General features: G+C 38.9%; 1 protein-coding gene and 1 pseudogene across 3 annotated transcripts in view; both read right to left on the bottom strand.

The window, feature by feature from the left end:
• Window positions 1-26041, bottom strand: part of LOC102847706 (leucine-rich repeat-containing G-protein coupled receptor 5-like) — a 224564-nt gene that overhangs the window by 143493 nt on the left and 55030 nt on the right. The window lies entirely within an intron of this gene.
• Window positions 938-1618, bottom strand: LOC102847303 (annotated as a pseudogene).

The following is a 26041-nucleotide window of genomic DNA, read 5'->3' as shown; positions in this document are numbered from 1 at the left end:
TAGTTGTTGTTGTGTACCACTGAGTCAGAACCAAACCATAGCTGACCCTCCAGTGGGTTTTCAGAGGCAGTTTAATCACATAAGAGGAGATTGTCCATCTTTCTCCCATAGAACACCTATTGGTTTTGAACCATGCACCTTTGGGATTGCAGCACAGTTTCTTGTACAGTAATAATTCATGCAGTATTTGACCTTTTGTTATTGAGTTCTTCCACATAGCATGGTGTTCTCTGGGTTCATTCATATTCCAAAGTATTTCACAGATTCATTGTTATTCTTTAGTTGTATAGTATTCCTTTGGAATTCAATTTTTCATACTTACCACTAGGCCCATGAAAGGAAAGGCAAGACTAAGGAGAAGTCACAACAAAATTATCAAGGCAAAGGAAGACACTGGTGTGTATATATATCATAGTTTATTCCTTTATCTGTCAATAGTCATTTAAGTTGTTTCCATCTTTTTTTCTATCATAAGATACTGCAATGAATATGGGTGTGCATATACCTGTCTCTAGAACATATTATACTTAGTAGGAGGATTGTTGGATCACATATGTTATTTTATTTCCAGCTTTTTTCTAAAGCAACATGTTTAATTGGATGATTTCCATAAACTATACACAAAGTTTCTAACCATCACCATTCCAGTGAAGTTGTTGTTGTTGTTGTTATGTGCCATTGAGGAGTTGAAAAACAAATTCAAGCCGGTGAAGTACAAACCATTAAGTTACAGGCTGTGGGAACAGAAGGTGCACCAAGGCGGCTGTACTGAAACAAAATACAAATAAAAAGCAAATACTAAATAGTAAATACTAAATACTAAAAAGCAAATACTACTCTATGTTGGGGTAGGGGGTGGGAGCAAAGAATGAGTCCTTCAAAGCAGGAGGGGAGGAAGGCAGTTGGAGGAAGGTTCTGTGACTGTGACCCCAAGGGATCACTCACGCTGCTCCATTTTTACTTTTGGTGGTCTCAGAAAAGTTCGCTTTTTCTTCTTTTCCTTGCCTTTTGTGTTTGATTGGAAATTTCACCAGCTATCCACACGACCATCTCGACTTACCTCGAAGTTTTTCTGCCACTCCCTCTCTCGTTTGGCTTTTTCTTGGGCTTCAATCTCTTCTTCCCTTCATCACTTCCTTTCATGCTTCTCTTTCTTTTAATTTCCAGTTCAGTGAAGAGCTTCATGGTCTGTTTGTATACTGCTTGTTTCAACAGCTCAGGATCATCTTCTTCCGCGTTTGTAGGTTTCCTTTCCTTCTTTAATTGCTTTTTCCGCTCTTTTACAGTGTGTTCCCTGTGTTCTTCTCCTGCCTGAATTACATCAGGGCCCTCTTCTTTTGTTCCTGATCCAGTGGCAACTTGGAAGCTTCGTCCACAGCTTCAAAGGCCTTTTGTTCCCGGTCAACATCGTCATTTTTGTCAGCATGAACCGAGATAGATAGCTGCCGAAATCTCAAAGGGGTTCAAGTTTAAGTAGGAGGAACCAGGACGGGTCAATCTCTCAATCTGATTTTTTTGATGTTAAAACCGAATCTCTTTTTCTATTTGTTTCACCGCACATAAGCCCATCCTCTGTGTCACTTCTGCCCGAAGACCCGCTGTCCCCAGAAGCCGCCATTTCTCCAACCCTTATTTCCAGCTTTTTAAGGAAGCACCCCATTATTCTCCATTTTGTTGTTGTTATGTGCCATCAAGTTGCCTGTGTGTGACTCATAGCAACCTTTGTACAATAGCTCTGAAGCCTGCCCTGTCCTGAGCCAGTCTCACTGACTCCAATATACCTAGCCCCATTGTCCTCGTTACTGTATCAGTCCATCTAATCTGGGGTCTTCCGCTCTTGTGCTGTCCCTCCACCTTTCTGAACATGCCGTCTTTCTCCAAGGATAGGTCTCTCTTGGCCACGTGTCCAAATATGTGAGATGGAGCTTCAAAATCCTAGCCTCCGAGGAGAAACTTGGTTTCACCCTCACCAATACAGACCCATCGGTTTTCTTGATGGTCCATGGTATGTGCAACACTCTTCTTCAGCACCACAACTCAAAGGAATCAATTCTTCTTCTATCCTCCTTAGTCATTATCCAGCTCACTGATGCACAGCAGACCATTCTATCAGAAGACCATTGACTAGATCAGACACACCTTAGTCTCTAGACAGACACTGTTGCTTCTTGGTATTCTGGAAAGGTCCCTGACAGCAGGCTTACCTAATGCAATTTGTCTTTTGATTTCCTGACTGCTGATGCCAGAAGTGTTGAGGAGCCAAACAAGCTGTAACTGTTACCTCATCTCACAAGAGTCTTATAACCAAAGCTTACAGAATACTCCTGGGCCTCCACAAAAAAACAAAACAAAACAAAACAAAACACAAAAAAAAGACTGATAACCCAATTACAAAATGGGAAAAAGACATGGAAAGAATTTTCACAGAGGAAGATATTTGAATGGCAAACAGACACATGAAGAAATGCTCCAAATCACTGGCAATAAGAGAGATGCAAATCAAAACCATAATGAGGTACCATCTCACTAAGTAAGAGTGGCAAAGATTAACAGGGCAGCAAGTAATAGAAGTTGCAGATTATGTGGTGAGAAAGGAACTATTTTTTTTTTGTTTTATTGCACATTTCTTTCTTCTTCTTCTTTTCCTTCTCCTCCTCCTCCTCCTCTTTCTCCTTCTTCTCAATGAAAATTTACAGAGACTTTGGATTTCCATTCATTCATTTTTGCACTTTTCTCCCCTCACAACCCTCCCCTCTAGGACACTACCCTCTTGGAAAAGTAAAAGAAAAATTCTTTCATTGTTTTACAATCCCTCCCCCCACCCTCAGTTCCACTCCACTATGCAGCCTTCATTCTGGACTCCCATCATGAGAAAAATACCTAATCACATATCCCTTTTAAACAGTTTTCTCCTTCATCTGTTTCAATGCAGTATACATTATTGAACACATCTTTTTGAGTCTCCCCACACCCCGAGGTCAGTCCTGTTTTACAACAGTGACACCATACAGTATTTATTGAGAAAGGAACTCTTATACATTGTTGGTTGGATTGTAAAATGGTGCAACCATTCTGGAAGGCAGTTTGGCACTTCCTCAAAAAGCTGAACATTGAAATTCCATATGACCCAGCTATTACACTACTTGGAATATACCCTGAGAAAACAAGAACTGAGACACAAATGGGAATTTGTACACCAATGTTCATGGCAGCATTATTCACCATTGCAAGAACATGGAAACAGCCCAAATGTCCAACCACCAACAAATGGATTGAGAAATTATGGTACATTCATACAATGGAATACTATACAGCACGCAGGAGCAGTAACTTTGTAAATTATTACCTAACTTGGGAGGGACTGAAGAGCATTATGCTGAGTGAACTAACTCAGTCCCAAAAGGATAAATATTGTATAAGACTGTTATTGTAGAATGAATATAAGGATCTAGGAGGGATGGGAGGGGCTGGAAGGAAGAAGAGGGATGTGGATGTACAAGGGGAAGAGTGGATTAATCATTGGGGTTGTACAATTTGATGGGTGGGGGAGTGAGGGAAATTGAAAGAATTTGTTTGAATTTGTATTAGAATTTTGTATATAAACTATTGTTGTTGTTATGTGCCATCAAGTCACTTGCAACTCATAGTGACCCTATGTACAAGAGCCCTAAATGCTGCTGTTTCCTGTGCCAACCTTGCTGTCTGCAACACACTCATTCCCACCACCCCAATCACAGAATTGATGCATCTCATCAAGGGTCTTCCTCTCCTGCGCCATCCCTCCACTCTTCCAAAAAGGATGTCCCTCTCCAAGGACCAGTCCCTCCTTGAAACATGCCCAAAGTATGTCAGATGAAGCTTCAGAATCCTTGACTCCAAGGAGCATTCCAGCTTCACCTTCTCCAGGACAAACCTGTTTGTTCTAGCAGTCCATGGTATATTCAACACTCTTCTCTGGCACCACAGCTCAAAGGCATCAATTCTCTTTCTATCATCCCTATTCACTGTCCAGCTCTCCAATGCATAGCACGTAATTGTGAAGACTATAGCCTGGATCAGGTGCACCTTAGTTTCCAGCCTGAAGTTGTTGCTCTTCAGTACTCTTGTGAGGTCCTTCACAGCTGACTTTCCCAGTGCAATTCGTCTCATGATTTCCTGGCTGCTGTTACCAAGAGTGTTGACTGTGGAACCAAGTAAACTAAAACTGTTAACTAGTGAAAGAAAAAAAAAAAAAAGAAAAGAAAAGAAATGCCAAGTGAGTATGGCCCTTTTGATTTTTGGACTCCAGTTCTTTGTACATTTCATTATAATACTTTGCTTTGTCTTTTCGTGCTGCTGCCCTTTGAAATTTTCTATTCATCTCCTTACCTTCTTGATTTCTTCCCTTTGCTTTAGATTCTCGGCACACTAGTGCAATATTCAGAGTCTCTTCTGACATCCATTTTCGTCTTTTCTTCTTCTGTCTTGTAATGACCTTTTGCATTCATTGTGGATCATACTCTTGATATCTTCCCACAGCTCATCAGGTCTTTGTTCATCAGTGTTCAAGGCCTCAAATGTGTTCCTGAGTTGGTTTTTAAATTCAGGTAGGGTAGCTGCAAGGTCAAATTTTTATTCTTGTGGATTTGATTTGACCTTCAGATTTAATTTAAACTTGCATATGAGCAGTTGATGGTCTGTTCTGCAATCAGCACCTGGCCTTGTTTTCACCATTTTGCAGTTCTGCTAGCATTTATCATTTTCTTTTTAAAAACTGTAATCTCTGCTATTGATAATGGAGTAAGATGATACCTGTTTTGATTGGTGCTTTTGAACTGTGATGTTGGAGAAGAATACTGAATATCTCATGGACTGCCAAAAGAATGAACAAATATATCTTGGAGAAGGTGCAATCAGAATGTTTCTTGGAAGCAAGGATTAATTACAAAGCTTTATCTCATGGACTTTGGACATGTTGCCTGGAGAGGCTATTCTTTGAAGAGGAATAACAGTGCTTGGAAAGACTGAGGGTCAGTGAAAAAGAAGACCTTCAACTAGATGGATTGATATAGTGATGAGCTCAAGTGTGTCGGAGGTGATAAGGATGGCACAGAATAAGACAGAGTTCAGATCTGTTGTTCATAGGGTCACTATGAATTGTACTCAACTCAGTGACATCTAACACCAACATCAAGTGGCTAATAATTGCAAGTATTTTTCCATGTGTTTGCTAGCCATTTGGATATTTTCTTTAGTAATGTATTTGTCATGTCTTCTGCTCATTTTTATATAGAATTTTTGTTGTAGAGGTGTTGACATTTTCTATAAATACTACAGATAAATCCCTTGTTGGGTATATTTTTGTTAAATTTTTCCTCGTTTATGTATTCTCTTTTACTCCTTTGGTGACATCTTTCAATGCACTAAAGCAAAATAAAATAAGACAACAATATCACACACACACACACATCCCAAACCCAAGCCAAAAAACCAGGACACACAAATCCCTTATCCCTCCACTCTAAATCCCTTAAATGCACTGCTGTTGACTTGGTGCCAATGCAATCACACCCTTCCCAATTCTTCCCCTAATCCTTTCTATTAATCTATTTTATCCTTTCTTAATTGAACTTTATGATGTTGGTTAGTCTAAGGAGAAAGTGTCTCCTCCATGGTGTTTCTGTACACTGTATAAGCCTGCCTATTGTTTAGCAGAAGGTGAGTCATGAGGGTGAGTTTTATTCCAGATTTGAAGAGTGACTAAGGACTAATAGTCTCAGGAATCCACTGCTACATCTTATCTTCAATAGCATGAATCACATACAAGGTTGCAGCATGAAATTTTAGTGTTTGTTGTTTGTTTTAATAATTTTTAAAATTAATTTTAATGAAAATTTACAGACTTTGAATTTCCGTTCATTCATTGTTGCACTTTTTTCCAGGCCCACCTCCCCCCTCCCCGCCCCCCCGCCCCAGTACACTCTTCTCTTTGAAAAGTAAAAGTTCCCCCATTGTTTTATAATCCATCCCCCCAGGTCCACTCCACTATGCAGACTTCGTTCTGGACTCCTGTAATGACAATAAAACTTAATCACATATCCCTTTTAAACAGTTTTCTCCCTCATCTGTTTCAATGCTGTATTCATTATTTATCCCATATTTCTCAGTCTCCTCCCAATCCTGACGTCAGTCCCATTTTAGAATAGTGGCACTATGCAGTATTTGTCCTTTTGTGACTGAGATATTTCACTCAGCATACTGTCCTCCAGGGTCATCCATTTTGAATAATACTTCATGAGTTGCTTGTTTTTCAATAGTATTCATAGTATTCCATTGTGTGAATATACCACAGCTTCTCTATCCATTCATTTGTTGATGGGCACTTGGGTTGTTTCCAGCTCTTTGGTATTGTGAACAAAGCCACGATAAACGTGTGTGCATATATCTGCTTGGATGTCGGTTATGGTATCTTTGGGGTATATTCCCAGTAGTGGAATTGCTGGGTCAAATGGTATTTCTATTTGCAACTTTTTGAGAAAGTGCCATACTGCCTTCCACAGTGGTTGCACCATTTTACACTCCCACCAGCAGTGAATAAGGGTTACAGTTTTTCCACAACCTCGCCAGCATTTGTTGCTTGCTGTTCTGTTAAATTCCGGTATTCTTACTGGGGTGAGATGGTATCTCATAGTTGTTTTGATTTGCATCTCTTTTAGAGCTAGGGATTTTGCACATTTCTTCATGTGTTTGTTTGCCATCTGAATGTCTTCTTTGGTGAAGTGTATATAGTGGTTTATTTAAAAGCTTGCATACATTGTTTTTCACATTTGATCTTTCCCATTTCCTTTACCCACCCCTACCTCCACCCTTCAAATTGTGCGACTCTATGATTAACCACACCATCCCCAGCCCTTCCTCAACCCTTTGCTCCTACCTTTCCCCCCTTGGATGATTATACATGTTCTACAATAATGGTCTTATACAGTATTTGCCCTTATAGGATTGGGTTAGTTCACTTAACATAATGCTCTCCAGTCCTTCCCAATTTAGGTAGTGATTTACAAAATCAGAAGCAAAAAATTTACTGAATATTCTCAGATGTTCACTCACAAATTTTCAAAGACAAAAAACGGATTTATAAAACATTGATAATTAAAAGCAAGAATAATAACAAGTTAAAAAAGAAATATTTGACTTCTATCACAACTGGTTTATGAAAGAGGTGTTGGAAAGGAACCCTATTCTATGTTGGGAACTACTTGTAATTTTCTTTACCTTTATTTTCCCCCAAATCTCTTCCTGCTCCATTCTACATTATCTTTTTTCTTCTTCTGAAGGATAAAGAAACTAATATTTTATATTTTCTTTCCTTTTTTCTCTTAAAATAATAACTCCATTTTTTTGGTCTAGAGTTTTATAGTTTATAGAGAACTTGCATAACTACAAATTCTTCTAAATTTATCTTAGAGATACAGTAATGCCAGAATCTAATTTATGTTATATTCCCTAGAGGCTGCTTTGAAACCTAATTTAAAAAGATTATGTCAGTGTGCAATATTTTTTATTTGTTTTAGTGAAACATTTGAACATGGATATCTACAGAGTTCTAAGGCTGTGATGTAATTCACAATAATGAAGATGTTCACTTAAATAATATCGTCTATTTTTCTTTATACTTAAAAATACTCAGCTTTGTCACTAGGGTAGAGTTTTTAAGCTCAGCACCACTGACATTTAAAGCTGGCTGAGTCTTGTTGTGGAAAGGCTGTCCTGTGCATTGCAGGGCTTAGCAGCATCCTTGACCTCTACCCACTAGAGGCCAGTAGCAGCCTCTCCATTGTGACAACTGACAATTTCTGCAGACATAGCTCAATTAATGTCCCATGGGGTCAAAGTCTCATGTGGTTGACAGCCACTGAACTACCACACATGAATTATATGCAGGAAATATTCATTTTGTGGTGACAGAAATAGTTAAGCTTACTTTTTGGAAAAATGAAGCCTGCACATGTGTGTTTATGTGTATAAAATTTTTATTCAAAAGAGAATGTAGAAGAAGCATCCCTAACTATTCCCCTTTCACACCACAGTTCTTTCTTCACAGACAATTTCACTTGTTTTTAATATTGGACAATAAGAAGAAAACATAAAAAGAAAAACAGAAGATTATGAAGACATGTTGTTTTTGTAATCCAAGAAGTATTAACATCCCTGGGCCTATGTCAGAGTTTGATAAACAGTTTTGGACTATGACTGAGCCCAATTATTCTATACATAATTACACAGGAAAGACCCTCAAAGCAACATTTCAAGTAAAGAAAATCTCCCCAAAGTGCTTTTTAAAGGAATGTGATCTATTTTATTTTCATTTCACCCAGGCAGACATGCCCACTGTTTTTTCTATTGTGTGCAATAAGCAGAGACCTGACATGTCTTTCAGTTAGCATGAGTGTGACTCTAGGATTGTGTCACACCAATAGCATAAAATTTTGCTATCCCTCTCACATTTATGTCACACAACATCTTGAAGCACAAGCAAAGGAGCTGAGTTTTACTATTTTTTTTAAAAAAACAAACCACCCCAAAATGGATCCTTCCTCACTCATCATGGCTCAGAAAACCTTTGGTTGCCTGCTATCTGCAAATACTGGTCCTGCCACCTAGTTGCTGTGAGACCTTGGTCACATTTCTGCTTTTGTGGCTTAACTTCCTTATCTTGTAATTGTAACACCTATTATGTGCTACTGTGGGGAGGATTAAACAAGATAAAGTATGTGGAAGTCCCAGGCACAGCATCTGGCACTAGAAAGGGACTCACCGGTTGATGGGCAAAGTTTCTGTGATCTAGTCCTAATCCGCTGAGTTAGATTTATCTCACTGTACAACTTTCCAAGGAGTCAGCAGTGGTTAAAAGGTAGAATTATTGCCTTTCTTAGGAGAGATTTTTCATGTGAGTCTCTGGTCAATATACTGGTCAGTGTACTTCAAATATTGTCAACACTCATCTGCCAGTGACTTGCATGTTGCTGTGACTCTGTCGAGGATCTCTCCACAGTGCTAAGAAGCAATGATGTCCGTTTAAAGACTTAGGTACACCTGATCTAAGCTATGGTCTTTTCAATCTGAAAGTGGAAAATGAATAAGGATGATGGTAGAAGAACTGATGCCTTTGAATAGCGGTGTTGGAAAAGTGAACTGAATATCCAATGGACTGCCAAAAGAACAAAATACATCTTAGAGATAATGCAACCAGGGTGCTCCATAGAGCACCCTTGATGATGCTCTTAGATGGTGCAATTTTTTTCTCACTCACTTTGACCATGTTGTTAAGGAGGGGCCAGTCCTTCAAAAAAAGATATCATGCTGATAAAAATAGAGGGTCAACAAAAGAGACAAAGACCTCTCAACAAGATGGATTGACACAGTGACTGTAACAATGGGATTGAGTAGAACAGAGATGATGAGGATGGCGTGACACAGTGCAAAGTTTGGATGTGTTGCTCCTAGCATCACTCTTAAGTTGTAGTGCTCTTGAGAGAACCTAACAATGACTCGGAAACAACAGAGCTTCCAGACTAAGCAGAACTAGAAAGGAAGGTCTGGTGATCGACTTCTGAAATTCACTTACTGAAAATGATACAGACCACTATGCTTCAACCCCATTATTCAGAAAGTCACCATGACTCTGGCAGCCAACAACAAAGCTGTTACAAACAGTCAGCATTCCAACCAAAGCTGATTTCTCTTTAGTCTCTCATTGTGTATTGAAGTTTGGCCTTCAGAAGGTCTACATCTCCAAGTGAGTGTTTTATTGACAGCAAAGATTAACCGAGAAACTTTGTCCTGTTGTTTCCATCCTCCTTTGCTTTTGCTGCAGTTGTGTTGTTGAGAGTAACTGCATGTCAACGTGCCTGGCGCAGGCCTAGCGCCAAGGGCTCTCTCCTCCTTCTCCCGGTTCCATCTGCCAGGTAAATCTCACTCATTCCTCATTCCTAAATGATTTTTCCACTCTCTGCTTCTACTCCTCTATGTCTCTCTGTGGATTTGCCACATGGCAGACAAAGCTGGCTTTTAAAACCAGCATTGTCTAAACTTGTTCATGGGATTCCTGTTTTGTCTTAATTCCAAGTCTTGGCAGAAATGATTTGGCTCTTGACTAACTATCACCATCCTCATCAACCCCTCCATTGCAGTTCCTTCTGCACATCAAGTCCTTGCCCTCAACAGGACATTTGCTACACATTTCATCTAGGTCCACAGCTCTGGAGTTTATATCTACTACCATGCCAATGGCTGGCTCATCTTCCCAAAGGTACACAGTTCTAATCCCACCAGCTGCTCCATGGGAGAAGGAGAGGCAATCTTTTCCTGAAAACCCGCAGAGGGTCAGCTATGGATCGGTTCTGATCTTAAAAAAGCAGTTGGCTAGTGTATACTTTAAAAAATTACAAAAAAACCCCCTAATGTAATTAGCTATAATATTAACAAATAATTGATTGAAAAAGAACCCAACAAAACTCAGTAACTTCTGTGTTAGTTTCTAGTTGTATATGCAAGATATAGAAGTATTAAAGAATTTCTCAAAGAAAGGATTCAGATTTTATTGCTTGTTTTGCTACTGAATAGTACGTGAGCCTTTAGAGACATATAAACTTCTCCTTAAATCTCAATTTCCCTCCCATAAAATGGAAGAATCTTGACTGTCCTCACCTCAGTGACATGAAGAATGTGAACACAGTATTTATAAAGCATTTTCTAAGAGCCTTTGAAGTGTACACAGTGTACTTAATGAGCTCTTGTTATTTTTGCAATACTTGAAAGTATTTTAAATCCAAAACATTGTAGTAAGCACAAAAATGTAACTCCTCCACAGGACAAAATGCTAGAAGATGGGCCAAGAAGGAAATGTAACCAGTTAGGAGTTTGATTTAAATATTTCTATTTATTTAATATCTATTGCACAAATTTTAAACAGTTCAATGAATAATGGCTTTTATAAGAAAGATGAGTGACAGGAAATCCCATTTCTCTACCACACAGTTGTTGTTAGGTGCCATCAAGTGGAATATAATTCACAGTGACCTTATGAACAATAGATCTGAATCCTGTCCAATCCTCATAATCTCATAATTCCATTGCTGCAGTCACTGGGTCAAACCACCTGGTTGAGGATCTTCCTCTCTTTTTCTGTCCCTCCATTTCCCCCAAATATGATGTCCCTTTCCTAAGAATAGTCTTTCCTAGCAACATGCCCAAAGTATGTGAAATGAAGCTTTATACTCTTTGCCTCCAAGGAACACTCTGGCTACACCTTCTCCGAGACATATCTGTTTGTTCTTTTGGCAGCCAATGGGATAGTCAGTATGTTTTTCCAACACCACAATTCAAAGGCATCACTTCTTCTGTGATCCTTAATAATTATCCAGCTATCAGATACATAGCAAGTTACTATAAACACCCTGGCCTGAATCTAGAACACCTTAGCCCTACAATGGACATCATTGTTCCTCAGTAATTTGGAGAGGCCTCTGACTCTAGACGTTTTCAGTGTAATATTCTTCTGATCTGACTACTTGTAACAAGTATATTAATTATAGATCCAAATAAGATGAAATTGTTGGCATTTTCCAATATTTTCTCCTTCTATCATGATGTTGCCTATCAGTCTAGTGGCTTGAATTTTTGTTTTATTGATGTTGTGATATAATTCATATTGGAAGCTGCAGTCTTTGATCTTCAGAAAGTGCTTCAAGTTGCCCTCACTTTCCACAAGCAAGGCTGTGTAACTTGTATAATGAAGGTTATAAAAGGTTTTGGGTTTTTTTTAATAGAAAATATGTTTTTGCGTGAAAGTGGGCTGAGGCTTAATTTAGCATCAACTAAGGCTATTGAGGAGTCTTCCTCCAGTTGTAATGCCACATTCTTCTTCATAGAGTCCAGTTTCTTAAATAATCTTCTCAGCATATAGATTAAATAGGTCTGGAGAAAGGAGACATACACCTTTCTTAATTTTAAACCATGCTGTGTTCCATTGTTCTATTAGCAACACAGCCTCTTGGTCGAGGTATAGTACTTTTAAATTGTACTATTTTCCAGATTCATACTTGCCTTAATTTCATTCTGGGACTAACTGAACAATTCCAAGGAGATAGAATTTGGTTTTAAGGAAAGCTGTTTTTCCATTCAGTTGAACTAAGATTACAATTGAGGGAGCAGAGTTGACAGTTAAAGAAGTAATATTTTTTCCACACTGACACTCTCAATAACTAAAAAGACTGAATGTCAAATTAGTTTGAGAATAATGTAATGATTTATTCCAGCTGTCAATAACATGGATAGTTTATTCACCTTCCCAAGCATTGCTATTATAAATGCAATTGTTGACTTTTTCTTAAAAAGCTGTGACAGAGCATGCATAAATGTGCCAATGAATGTCTCAAGAGCAATCAATAAGTCACTAATGTAGTTTTAAAAACAACCAACGGAGTAATGATTTGCTGTTATTGGTTAGTAAGTTACAAGGTTGAAAAAAATGGAAAAAAAAAAGGTCTTTTGTTGTTGTTATGTGCTGTCGAGTCGCCTGGTCCAAGTACAGGTTTCACATATCAAATGTTCTGGGATTCTCATTCTTCTCAGAGTTAGTCACAGTTCGTTGTGATCCACACAGTCAAATGCCTTTGCACAGTCAATGAAATACAGACATTGCTCTGGTGCTCTCTGCTTTCAGCCAAGATCCATCTAACATTAGCTATAATAACCCGAATACCATGGCCTCTTGTAAACTAAATTTGCACTTCTGGAAGTTCTCTGTTGATTTGTTGTTTCAGTCATTTTTGGATAATTTTCAGCAGAGTCTTGCTTGCATGTGATACTAATGTTATTGTTTGATAATGTCCACACTCTGTTGGGTCACCTTTCTTTGGAATGGGAATAATTATGGATCTCTCCCAGTCAATTGGGCAGGTGGTTGTTCTCAAGATTTCTTGGCAAAACTTGGTGAACACATCCAGGATAGCATCCGTTTGTTGAAACAGGTCAATTGGTATGCCGTCAATTCCTGGGGCCTTATTTTTTTAGCCAATTCTTCCAGAGCAGCTTGAATCACTGGGCCAATGGTCAGCATTAGGATAGATGATGAAGAGATTAATATTGATAACAACTTTAGTTTGTCTGGCTCCACAATCAACACTCTTTATACCAGTAGCCAGGAAATCCAAAGACGAGTTGCATTGGGAAAGCCTGCTGTCAGGGACCTCTCCAAAGTAGTGAATAGCAGTGATATGTCAGTCTGGAGACTAATCCTGGTGTGCATAATCCAGGCCAGTATAGTCGCAATTACTTGCTATGTGTCAGAGAGCTAGCCAATGACTAGCGATGATAGAAGGAGAATTGATGCTTTTGAGCTCTTGTGCTTGAGAAGAGTGTTGAATATATTATGGACTGCTAGGAGAATAAACAGGCTAATCCTAGAGAGTGTGAAGCCAGGCTGCTCCTTGGAGTCAAGGATTATGAAACTTTGTATGACATACTTTGGGCATGTTGCAAGGAGGGACCAGTCCTTGGAGAGGGACATTATGCTTGAGAGGGTGGAGGAACAGTGCAAGAGAGGAAGATCCTCAATGAGATGGATTGACTCAGTGACTGGGGTAATGGGGGTAGGCGTGTCAGAGACAATAATGTTGCACAGGATAAAGCAGGGTTCAGAGGTGTCACTATGAGTCGCAAGTGACTTGACGGAATATAACAACAACAAAAATCTAATCTACATTATTTTATTATTGTTCTTAGGTGCTGCCGAGTCTGAACCCTGTTCTATCCTGTGCCATCCTCACATTTCCTGACACACAATTGCCCATTGCGGCAGACACTGTGTCAAGCCACCTAGTTGAGGTTCTTCCTTCCCTTCACCAATCCACCCTTTCCAGCATCATCTCCTTCTCCAAGGAATTTTATTAACACATATTTATACAACACACACTATTCTAGTCCCTCTGTTACTCACATATTTAAATAACAAGTCTTATAATGAAAGAAATTATTTTTTTAAATTTTATTTATTTTTTTTAATGTGTGTGTGTGTGTGTGTGTGTGTACTGTCAAATTGGGTCTGACTGGTACAGGAGGAGATGGCCCCTCCTTCTCCGGCAGAGCATCTGGTGGATTTGATTGCAGTGTAACTTCTTGCCACTAGGCCACCAGAGCTCCCCGAAAGAAATTATTTTTTTAAAAAGAAAACTTAAAATTAAACCACAAGGCCCCTGCCCTACCCTTTTACCTCTTGAGCCCGATTTCTTAGAAGGAACCTTTCACAACTCTTAGATTTTCCTTCTAGTATTTATCTCCACAGGGAGTTCTAGTAGCTTAGTAGTAAGGAGGTGCACTACCAGTGCAAAAGCAAGTAGTTATAATCAATTAACCACTCTGCAGGAAAAAGATGAGCAGTCACATCACATATGATTTCCAGCCTCTGAGAAAATAAAGGTTTTGCTTTTTTGCAATGCCCCTCTTACTGTCCCTGCCTCCTTGCCTCCAGCTCCAATACCATGGTTAGCATAGACTTTGATATTTAATCAAACAAGTGTTTGTGGTGTAAGGACTTTTAAGAATAATTTTCTATCCATCGCCTTAGACCTGACCAGAAGGCCAGGTAGGAAGATGTAAATAAAATGAATCTTTGACGTTCCAACCACCACCCTTAGCTCTCCTGGGGATGTGGTGTCCAGCTGCCTCAACTATAGACCAGCATCTTCAACCATCAACAGCTGTGAGAGCAACAAGAGAGAGAGAGAGAGAGAGAGAGAGAGAGAGAGAAAAGAGACAGAGAGAGTGAGCAAAAACACCAGATTGACTGCAGAGACAGACTGTGGCAAGGTATAGCTTGACAGAGGTCGATGGAGCCACACAGGGCCAAGGTTAGAACCCTTGAGACGGAAACACCAGGAAAGGAGAACCAGACAAAGTAGTGTGTTGTCCATTGGAGCTAGAGATTCCTCTGTCAGGGGTGTCTTGCTTTTGACTGAGAACTGCCTGGATTAATTCAGGAACTGTATCTTGACATTGAGAAGCTGTCAGAACTAATTGAGGAACTGTGTCTTGCTGTTAACTTGGCTTGAGATTGCTGTTTACGAAACCTGGATTCCGTTGTGTGATATCCTTTGCCTCCCCACCCATGAACCCCTTTTTCTGAGAAGCTCAACAACCATGAGTGAAAAAAAGAGATTCTGTAAAGTCTATTGGTCATTTGAAGCACATTTTGGACCTAGTAATTAACAGAAGTAGATGCAGAAGACCATGTGTGACCTTATAAGGATTAGTTTTACACTGTGAATGTGGTTGGTGGGGATAGTTCTCCTTTGATGCATTAAATAGAGGTTAGACTTGGTTGTCCTTGCTCCTTTTATAGTATTTGTCTTATTGTAGGTGTTATTTATAACAAATCCCTGCTGTGTGCTCATTCTTATTTTGGCACTTTCAATTTATCCTAGATGTTCCCTCCCCTGCATTTGCTTGGTTTTCTATAAATCTCTTACAAATTTACTCTCAAATCTCAGAAAGAATTCTGAATTTCCAGTCAATATATTTTCACACCAGAAAGTCTGCCTTTCTCATTTTCCTATCCTAACTGTTCTATTTTGTATTCATTCTTGTCCTCCAGACCTCATACAGAGGGTCTAAGACTTCTCACCATTATCCTAGGAATTTTCTTATTTTCTGTTCTGCCCGGCAATAATTTGGTGCCATTGAGGTGATTTCATATAGACTCCATGTAACAGAGCAAAACAGTCCTACAACATTTTTTACGCTCTACTCTTTGTAAGAACAGACAGCTATAGTTTGGTTAGCCATCTAAATCAAATGCTTTGACTTTGAACCACCAGAGCTTTCTGGACACCCTATTTTCTTGATTTGATGCCTTCCTGTTTCTTACTTTATTACCACATTTATAGCAGCCTCGCAGGGTAGGGGAATAAGAGAAAATAATTGTAAACGTTTAGAACTGATAGTTTTCCTAGGTACAGAATGTCTATCTTCTAGCTTCCTGGTTTGTGGTAGTGATGACTGGAGCAATCATAATTCATGATCCATTTTATATTGGTCTTCCTTCCCATAGGAGAAGTGTTTAAAATGTTACTACTGTTGTAGGTTATAATGATGATGGTTATAATGAATGCACAATGATTAGGTGGGCTCTTTCAAATTGGGAGAACATGTCCTTCAGGTTTGAAAACTTTCCCGCCTTATCTACTCGATCATCCCTTTTTTTCTTTGTTTACTCTATTATCTCTTAATAGAACTCAAACTGGTAGGCCATTAGACCTCTAAGACATATTCTCTCATTTTTAAAAAGGATTTTTCTTCCATTCTCAATCTTTTATTTTACTTTTTAGGAGATTTCTTCATCTTTTGAACTTTTAAATACCTCTGATCTTGAAAAGCTCCTTTTTGGTTCCCAAATTAATTTCCATTTCTTCTTTATGTCTCATGTTTGCTTTATGAAGGAAAATGTATTCTATATCTGAGGAGATATTAATAATCGGTGTTTTCTTTTTTAGATGGCTTCATTCTGTTGCCTGCATTGTCTCTGCTTTGAGTTCTTTTTTTCCCCCTTCTGTGTGATTGGTCCTGTCTTAAATGATAGGGAGTTCCTCAAATGTATGAGGTTTTTGACTTTATAGTTTGTGTTTCAAACTACTACTGTCTTAAATTTCTAAACAGAAGCTCCATGTGCTGGAGTGTCAATTGATGGGTCTTACCCTCTGTGAACATGAAGGAAAAGGAATGTTTAATCTGGGGTTCCCCCAAATGTCACTATCTGAAGTCTCTCTTAGGGAAGAATGCTCTCTGACTGGGTAGGCATAAGCCTGGTTACCAGTATCCTGAGAACCCTATGTTGGAAGGGGGACTTGGTCTCACCATTCAGTAGTGAGCTATCATTAATGCCCTTGTTTTCAATACAATGTCTCACCCCTGTATTTAACTGTGACTAGTATCCAGAGTCCAGAGGCTCTTGGGTCACTTTCTTCAGACTGTAAATCTCCAATCTTCTGTCAAGGGTTATTGTTTGTGGTGGGAATGCGAGGTGGTGAGTAGACAGTTGCCTGGATGTATGAGCCAAAAGAGAGATGCTTTTACTGCTTATTGTTAGGACTTTCAATGGGTCTTCCTATTTTCTACAATACTTTGGCCTTCAAAAGTGTCCTTTTCTATGGTTTTATGGCAGGAATTTACTTGCTCCTTGATTTACACCACCTCTACTAAGATATATCTTGGTGAAGAAAAATCTGTTAGATCTATTATAATTTTCTTTCCTGTTCTCTTTATCCTTTTTAAGTTTATGCCTTTAAACAACCTTTTTTCGCTACCTGAATCAATATGTCTAACCTGCTATAGTTTCCTAGGACTTTCATTAAGTTGAAATTATTCAGATAGAAACTTCTTTTATTTCCCCCCCAGCATATTTACCCCCAATTTTTACAAGTCTGATTAAAAATAGCTACAATATCTTATTTCTGTGAATTTGTCCTTATTCATACTTAAGAACTTTATTCTCCAACAAATCTCCTTCCCAGATCACTCTAGAAGTCCCTGCCTTGGCCAAGATGACTCAGAGATATGCCAAAGGCTAGTTCTTTTGACCATAGTGTGGCGTCAGCTGTTATCCCTTTTCCTGCTCTGACACGTGGTGGTGATGTGTCAAGATGCTATCAGCTATCCGAAAGCCAGCTGTGCCCACATGCTCAATTCAGGCTTCTTCCTCTGACACAACAAAGTATCTAGGACGCTCTATTGGTACCCACCATCACCAAGGGAGCCTTCATCACTGCCACTACACTCTTCTTTACCCAAACTTTCACAGTCAGTTCTTTTCAGATACCCCACAGGGCCTTTAGTCCTCCATGTAGATAATCCTTTCCACAGTTATGACTGAATATCAGAATAGAGACACACTGAGCACAAATAAGTAATGTACCCAGACTAACCCTACTTATAAGTCTGTATGGCTAAAAAAACCCCATGGATTTAATTACTATGGGTCCAGAAAACTGTCAGCATATTTCCAATTAGGGCAGGAGGGCTTCTGCAAAGAGATTAAATAACCTAATTAAAAAAATATATGTGTGCACATGTACACACATAGTGAAGTAAGCTGGGTGGTCAGATTGAGTGGTTAGAATTCCAGCCACTGTGTTTGGGTAAATTTGCTGTCCACATGCTGATTTGGAAGTATCTGATTTGTGAATCCTATCTGACCTGCTTGAAGAGGGCAGCCATCCGAAATAAAGGAACCTTATGCCCAATTGTTCAGAAAGAACAAGGAGATGGTTTATTGCATGGTTTAAAATAAGGAAAGATATGCATAGAGTCTGTATTCTTTCACCATTAAATCCAATCTGTATGCTAAGCCACTAATTCAAGAAGATGGACTATACTAAAAAGAATGTGGCATCAGGATGGTAAGATTTGCTATTAACAAACTGTGATATGCATATGGCACATTCATGTCTGCAGAAAACTATGAAGACTTAAAGTACTTACTGATGAAGCCTTCACTATAAATGACATCTCAAAAATCTAAAACAACAAAAACAACCCCACAATGAAAAGTCTTCACAAATGGACCAAAAAGACCCCCAGTATTTTGATAAATGGAGAAAAGATTGAAGTTGTTAAGGGATTCTTTAACTAGGATCCATAGTGAATACTCATGGGAAAAACAGTGAAGAAATCAAATGATGTATTGCAATCAAATGATACTGCCAAGGACCTCTTTAAAATGCTAAAGAGCAAGGATTTTACTTTGAGGACTAAGGTACACATGACCTAAGCTAGGATATTTTCAGTTGTCTTCTAGTCCTGTAAAAGTTGGATAAAGGATAAGGAAGATAGAAGAATTGAGGCCTTTGAATTGGGGCATTAGTGAAGAATATAAAATATGCCATGAAATATTAAAAAACAACAACAAAGAAATCTGTTTTGGAAGATGTGCAACCAAAATGTTTCCTAAAACACAAGGATGGAAGGACTTCATCTCACACACTTCATCTCACATACTTCATCTCACACACTATTAGGAGTCAGGCCATGGAGAAAGACATTAAATGTGGTACAATAGATGGTTAGTATTAAAAAAAACCCCACAACAAACCAACACAGAGAACCCTTAACCAAGATAGAGTGAAATAGTGACCACATCAAAAGTTTAAACACAGTAGAATGTGCCAGGAAGGTACAGGATTGGGTAATGTTTTGTTCTGTTTTATACAGGGTTGCTATGAGTCAGAGTCAACTTGATAGTACCTTACAACAACATATTTCAATCACAGTTCTAGTGCCCTGCTGGTATACTTTGTTGTGTAAGATGGAGAATGCCCAGGCTGAGCACGTGGGGCACAATTGGCTGCTGGGTAGTTGATAGCATCTTGGTGCATTACACACCACGAGTCAGAACAGGAAAAGGGGTAAACAGTAGACATCATACTATGGTCGGAAGAAATAGCCCTTGGCATGTATCTGAATTATCTCAGTCAAGGTTAAGACTTTCAGAATAATTTGGGAAGGAAATTTGTGGGAGAATAAAGTTCTTATGAATGAATAGGGTAAATTGAAGAGAATAGAATATTGCCCCCTTTTTTTTTTAATGGTGACTTTTCTACCTTAACATAACCAGCAAGCTAACTCTCTATTTTGGCAAACCAAATGACAAAACTTGAGTAAATGAGATTATAAATTACAAGTGTCCATTTGTGCTTCAGTTCTCATCTCCTCAGGGTATATTTCAAGCAGTGGAATAGCTGGTCATATGGAATTTCTATGTTCAGCTTTCTGAGGAAATGCAAAACTGCCTTCCAGAGTGGTCGTAGCATTGTACAAAGTCACAAATGGAAACTTGTACACCAGTGTTCATAGCAGCATTATTCACCATTGCAAGAACATAGAAATAGCCCAAATGTCCAATCACAATTGAACGGACTGAGAAATTATAGTACGTTCACACAATGGAATACCATGCAGCACGCAGAAGCAATGATTTTGTAAATCACTATCTAACTTGGGAGGGACTGGAGAGCATTATACTAAGTGAGCTAATTCACTTATTCATTATACTAATTCACTTACTCATTATACTAAGTGAACTAACTCACTAATTCATTTGTCCCATAAGGACAAATACTGTATAAGACCATTATTGTAGAAATAGATAACTAGTACAATGTGTATGAGGATCTAAGGGGGGAGGGAGAGACTGAGAGCACAGGGTGAGGATAGGTAGGGGGTGTAATCATAGGGTTGCACAGTTTGATGGGTGGATGGCGGGGTGGGTTAAGAAAATGGAAAGATCTGGTGAGAAAAACAATGTATATGAGCTTCAAAGTAAACCAGTATAAAATAAAAAGTTCCTATTCAAACAAAAAAGAAGTTAAAAATAAGACAAAAACTGTAAAGACTTCCTAGTCCCTATTAGATCTAAATTAAAACCAATGGCCCCATAAAATTCCTGACAAATCTTAGCTGACTGGAAATTACTTTCTTCTTCTATCAAACTCTTATAGAACTTTCTTTTTACTTACATTAAACAATTAATAATAACTTTTCTAATTTAGAGTTCCCTTGAACACTGACACTTAAACTGACTTTTAAAGTGATATATTGGCTGAAATAAAGGGAAGGGTGTAAGAAGGAAGAACATTTCTAATTGGAGAACAGCCTGCACAAAATTTTCAAGGTAGAGAGAGCATATTTGAATGGCAGATTTTATGTTGCTACATGCGGTGGTCCAAATAGCATCAAAGGCCAGAATCAGATCAGATTAAGCTAATCTTACATGTTATGCTTAGGAGCTCAGATCTGGATGTCACTGTAGGATTTTTAACAGGAGTTAGCATCATCTTTATATTTAATAGATCTCTTGGATAGTAGTTTGTTTTCCTTTTCTCATAGATCCTTTAAAAAGGCAGCAGTATTTTAATTTTGGAGACTGTACTACATTTTAGTATTTCCTTTCTTTCTTAATGCTGAGCTTGTTGTTAGGTGCCATCGAATTGCCTGCAACTCACAGTGACCCTATGTACAATAACTCTGGACCCTGACCTATCTTGAGCCAGTCTCATTGTCTCTGTCACATCTATCCCCTTTAACCCAGTTACTCTATCAATCCATCTCATCCAGGGCCTTCCTCTTCTGCACTGTCCCTCCACCCTTCTAAGCATGATGTCCTTTTCCAAGCACTGGATCCTCCTTTGGCAACATGCCCAAAGTATGTGAGAAAGAGCTTCAAAATCCTTGCCTCCAAGGAGGAGCACCCTCCAGTACAGATCTGTTTATTCTCTTGGTGGTCCACGGTATGTTCAATACTCTTCTCCAGCCCCACAACTCAAAGGCATCAATTCTCCTTTTGTCAATCATTGTCCAGCTCTCTGACACATAGCAAGTCATTGCAATTTTTCTTCTGTTATCTTTAGTCATATCCAGCTCTCTGATTCCTAGTAAGTAATTGCAAAAGCCATGGCTTGGATCAGGCACTACTGAGCCTCTCGACTGACATCTTTGCTCTTCAGGACTCTGGAGAGGTCTCTGACAGCACAGAGTTTTTATTATTTATGTTCCTATTCCATATTAATTTTTGAACGAAATTCACTAACAAGTAACAGAATTGTTTAATTTAGAGCAATTGTTCAATCTTATTTTTGTGGTAGAAAAATATTTTATATTTAAATATATGTATTTAAAAGTCTGCATGCCTCAGAAAAGCAAATTTTCTTGAACCTTACTTACAATTCTGATTAGCTATAGATCAAAACATTAATGTGGACAGATTAAAGCAGAAGCTCTCATGCTTATTTTCTAATATCATCTGTCTTTGCTTTGAAAAGTACACCAACGGAATCTTCTGCATCTGTACACCCCAAAGGCAATTTAATCTTCCCTGGCCAACATTAAAGCTTTAAAGTAACTCTATGCTATGATGTATTTTTCCTCCTTTTAAAAGTAACTCTATGCTGTCACGTATTTTTCCTCAAGCATTATATAATTCACTTTTTTATCAACCTCATTCTTAAAGATGGTCAGTTGCCATATTGCCTATAGTTTTTACTCTCATCTGAAGACATATTGCAAGCCAAAAAGCAAATTGATTTTATTTAATATTGTCATGTGACACAGAAGATAGGTAAGGACTTACTTCAGAGTAAACTAACATATGCTGCTTTGGAATATTTTCATTGATGCTAATATTTTGAAAGGTTTGGGAAATAAACTGAAATGAGTGGAATTCCCATTCATAAATGTTGAATGTAAAAAATTAACAATACTCCTCACTTCCACTCCCAACTCTGGTTTCTTTCAGATTAAAGATATCTACGGATTTGGGGTTTTGATCTAAAAGAAAACTTTAATTCTTCAAAATATCAAAGCAAAGATTATTCCTACATATTTATTTAGACGTGTAGCAAATATCTCGTGAGTGTAGTAGACAATACAGGGAATAAAGTTATGAAAACTCCTTGGGTATTACCAAATATCTTTAGGGAATTCGGTTCTGGGCCTGGGGGTTCAGAATCATAATCGTGAGGGACATCAAGGCCAACTGGCATTACATAGTCCACAAACACAATATTCTACATGATACTTTGGTGAGTATTAAGTTTGGTCTTAAAAGTTTGTGATAACCAAGTTCAATAAAACAGTAAACAACAAATGCTGGTGTGAGTGTGGAGAAAGTAGATCTCTCATACACTGCCATTGTGAATGGTAACCTCAATGGAAAGTAGTTTGATATTCCCTTAAAAAGATATACTATTTGATCCAGCTATCTTACTACTTGGCATATGTCCTAGAGAACTAAGAGCTGGGACGTGAACAGATATTTGCACAACCGTGCTCATTGTGTGTTGCATTGGGAAAATCTGTGTCAAGGACTTCTCCAAAATGTTAAGAAGCTAGGATATCAGTTTAAAGATTAAGGGACACCTGGTCTAAGTCATGGTATTTTCAATTACTTCCTAGCATTTGAAATTTGGAAAACGAATAAGGAAGACAGAAGAATCAATATCTTTGGATTGTGCTTTTGGTGAAGAGTATTGAATATACCATGGAATTTCAAAAGAACAAACATAATTATCTTGGAGGAAGTGCAACCAGAGTGCTCCATAGAGGCAAAGATGGTGAAATTTTATTACACATTTTTTTTTGCATGTTGTTAGGCTGGGCTAGTCCTTGCAAAAAGACAAGACACTGTGAAAGGTCATGAGAAAGAAGAAGACTGATTAACACAGTGACTGTTAACAATGGGCTCAAGCAAACTGGAGCGCCTGAGGACAGTGTAGGATAGGGGAATGTTCAGATCTATTGTTTTCAAGGTCATCATGAGTTGCAGTCAACTCAACAGCACCTAACAACGACATGTTTAACAAAAAGAACATGTTTACTGCAGCGTGACTAACAATAGCCAAGAGCAAAGAGATGGGCACAAATCAAGTGCCCATCAATGAACAAGTGAATAAAGAAACTATGGCAGTCACACAGTGGAGTACTAGGCAACAGAAGAAATAAAGGATTTCTGAAATGCCTCAGAATGTGGAAAAATCTGGAGGATATTATGCTTCATGAAATAAGTTGATCACAGAAGGATAAATATGATATAAAATCATTGTAAAAATTGTAATTATTGTAAAAAGCTTAATAAAAGTTTACACACAAGCATTCTAGTACATCTATAAGCAAGGGGAAGTTATTGAGAGGGGAGTAAAATCTAACAAATGGATAACACTAAGATAGGTGAAGGGAAAGACAGTATAGAATAAGTAGATGGTGGTGGTGGTGGTTGTTATGTGTCATCGAGTTGTTTGCAATTCATAGTGACCCTATGTACAAGAGCCCTAAACGCTCCTCTATCCTGTGCCAACCTTGACGTCTCAAACACACTCATTCCCACCGCTCCAGTCCCAGAATCGATCCATCTCATCAAAGGTCTTCCTCTCCTGCGCCGCCCCTCCACTCTGCCAAACATGATGTTCCTCTCCAAGGACCAGTCCCTCCTTGCAACGTGACCAAAGTATGTCAGACGAAGCTTCAGAATCCTTGTCTCCAAGGAGCATTCTGGCTTCACCCTCTCCAGGACAAACCTGTTTGTTCTCCTCGCAGTCCATGGTCTATTCAACACTCTTCTCCAGTACCACAGCTCAAAGGCATCAATTCTCTTTCTATCATCCCTTGTCACTGTCCAACTCTCATGCATAGCATGTAATTGCGAAGACTATAGCCTGGATCAGGCACATCTTAGTCTCCAGCCTGACATCGTTGCTCTTCAGTACTCTTGAGAGGTTCCTGACAGCTGACTTTCCCAATGAAATTCATCATCTCTGATTAGATATTGTAATTAAAGTTACAAAGCAAATTCTGTATGAAGGAGCTCTGGTGGCCTAGTGCTGTGCTACAATCTCAATGGCATCCAGTACAAATCCACTAGCTGCTCTGCTGGAGAAGGATGGGCAATCTCTCCCCATGCAGTTTACTGTCCCTGAAAACCCATGAGAGGGTCAATTATGAGTGGGCTGAGACTTAACTGCACTTACAATAAAATAGGCATGAATTATTGATTGAAAAGCCAATATGCCATGCAAATTTTCACCCTAATCACAGTAAAAAAAAATTAAAAAGCTAATGAGTAACTAAGGAGCAACTCCATGAAAAGGAGCAAAGAAGAATGAAGAAATTCAAAAGACACATGGAAGCTATTAGTCTACAGGATTAATGGACAAGGCCAGCTCCAGCCTCCATGGCCCTGAGATCAGAGGCACTGGAAGGTGCCTGGCTACCACTGCTTATTTCTCTGAAAGGAATGACAATAGGGACCCTGGAAGGAGTGAGAGAAAAATGTGAAACAAAACTCAATATTATAAGCTAGATCAGGCTTACTAATCTGATACAGACTGGGGGAATCCCCAAGACGAAGGTTCTTAGTCACTTGTCAAGCTTGGAGCACATTTTCACCCCCCCCCTGCCTTCCCAAGTAATTAAACTTTCAGCCAAACAACAGACTAATAAGGTGAACAATAACACCAGGGAGATTTGAGGTATGCACACTTTAGAACCCAACCATACAAGAACAAAAGGCAACCTTTGTCCAGGGATAAAGCTCAGAAGGCAGAAAAGAAGTATGACTGGAAATGGAAAACACAGGAAGGAATGGGATAAATGCTATTACATTGTGGGAGCTGCGATAATGCCATGAATCAAAACGTGTATCAACTGTAGAACAAAACCCAATTTTCTCTGTAAACGTTCACTCAAATAATAAGTTTTTAAAAGTACCAGAACACTTTCAATGGTAACAATTTAATAATGAAACCTTTCAAAACTTATTCTATATTATGTAGTCTTCTTGAAGGTTTATATACATTTTACCTGTTCTCATGGTTACTATGGCCTAGTGCCAAGAAACTGAGCTGCAATCACCAAAGGCACACAGTTTGAGTCTACCAGCTGCTCCACAGGAGAAGGATAGGCAATCTTCCTTTGTGCAATTAACTGCCTCTGAAAACCCTCTGGAGGATCAGTTATGAGTTAGTTCTGACTCAATGGTGCATAACAACAACATGGTTGTTGTTGTTGTTGTTATGTGCTTTCCAGTCGCTTGTGACTCAGTGACCCATGTACAACAGCCCTAAACACTGCTCTATCCTGTGCCAATCGCACTGCCTCCGACACACCCATCCCGATTACCCCACTCACTGAGTCAATCCTCCTCATGGATGGTCTTCCCCTCCTGCGTCGTCCCTCCACCCTCCTAAGCATGATGGCCTCTCCAAGGACTGGTCTCTCCTTACAATATGTGCAAAGTAAGTCAGATGAAGCCTGAGAATCCTTGCCTCCAAGGAGCAGCCAGGTTTAACCCTCTCCTGGTTGAATCTGTTTGTTTTCTTGTCAGTCCACAGAACATTCAATACTCTTCTCCAGCACCATAGCTCAAAGGCATCAATTCTTCTTCTATCCTTCCTAGTCATTGTCCAACTCTCTGATGCATAACAAGTGATTGCAAAGACTATAGCCTGTATCAGACACA

This window comes from Elephantulus edwardii, unplaced genomic scaffold (genome assembly GCF_000299155.1).
Source record: "Elephantulus edwardii isolate Elephantulus edwardi_28Jun2011 unplaced genomic scaffold, EleEdw1.0 scaffold00047, whole genome shotgun sequence".
In the NCBI taxonomy this organism is placed as follows: Eukaryota; Metazoa; Chordata; class Mammalia; order Macroscelidea; family Macroscelididae; genus Elephantulus; species Elephantulus edwardii.
The sequence above is the reverse complement of the archived record's forward strand: the minus strand, read 5'-3'. Positions and strand labels throughout refer to the sequence as shown.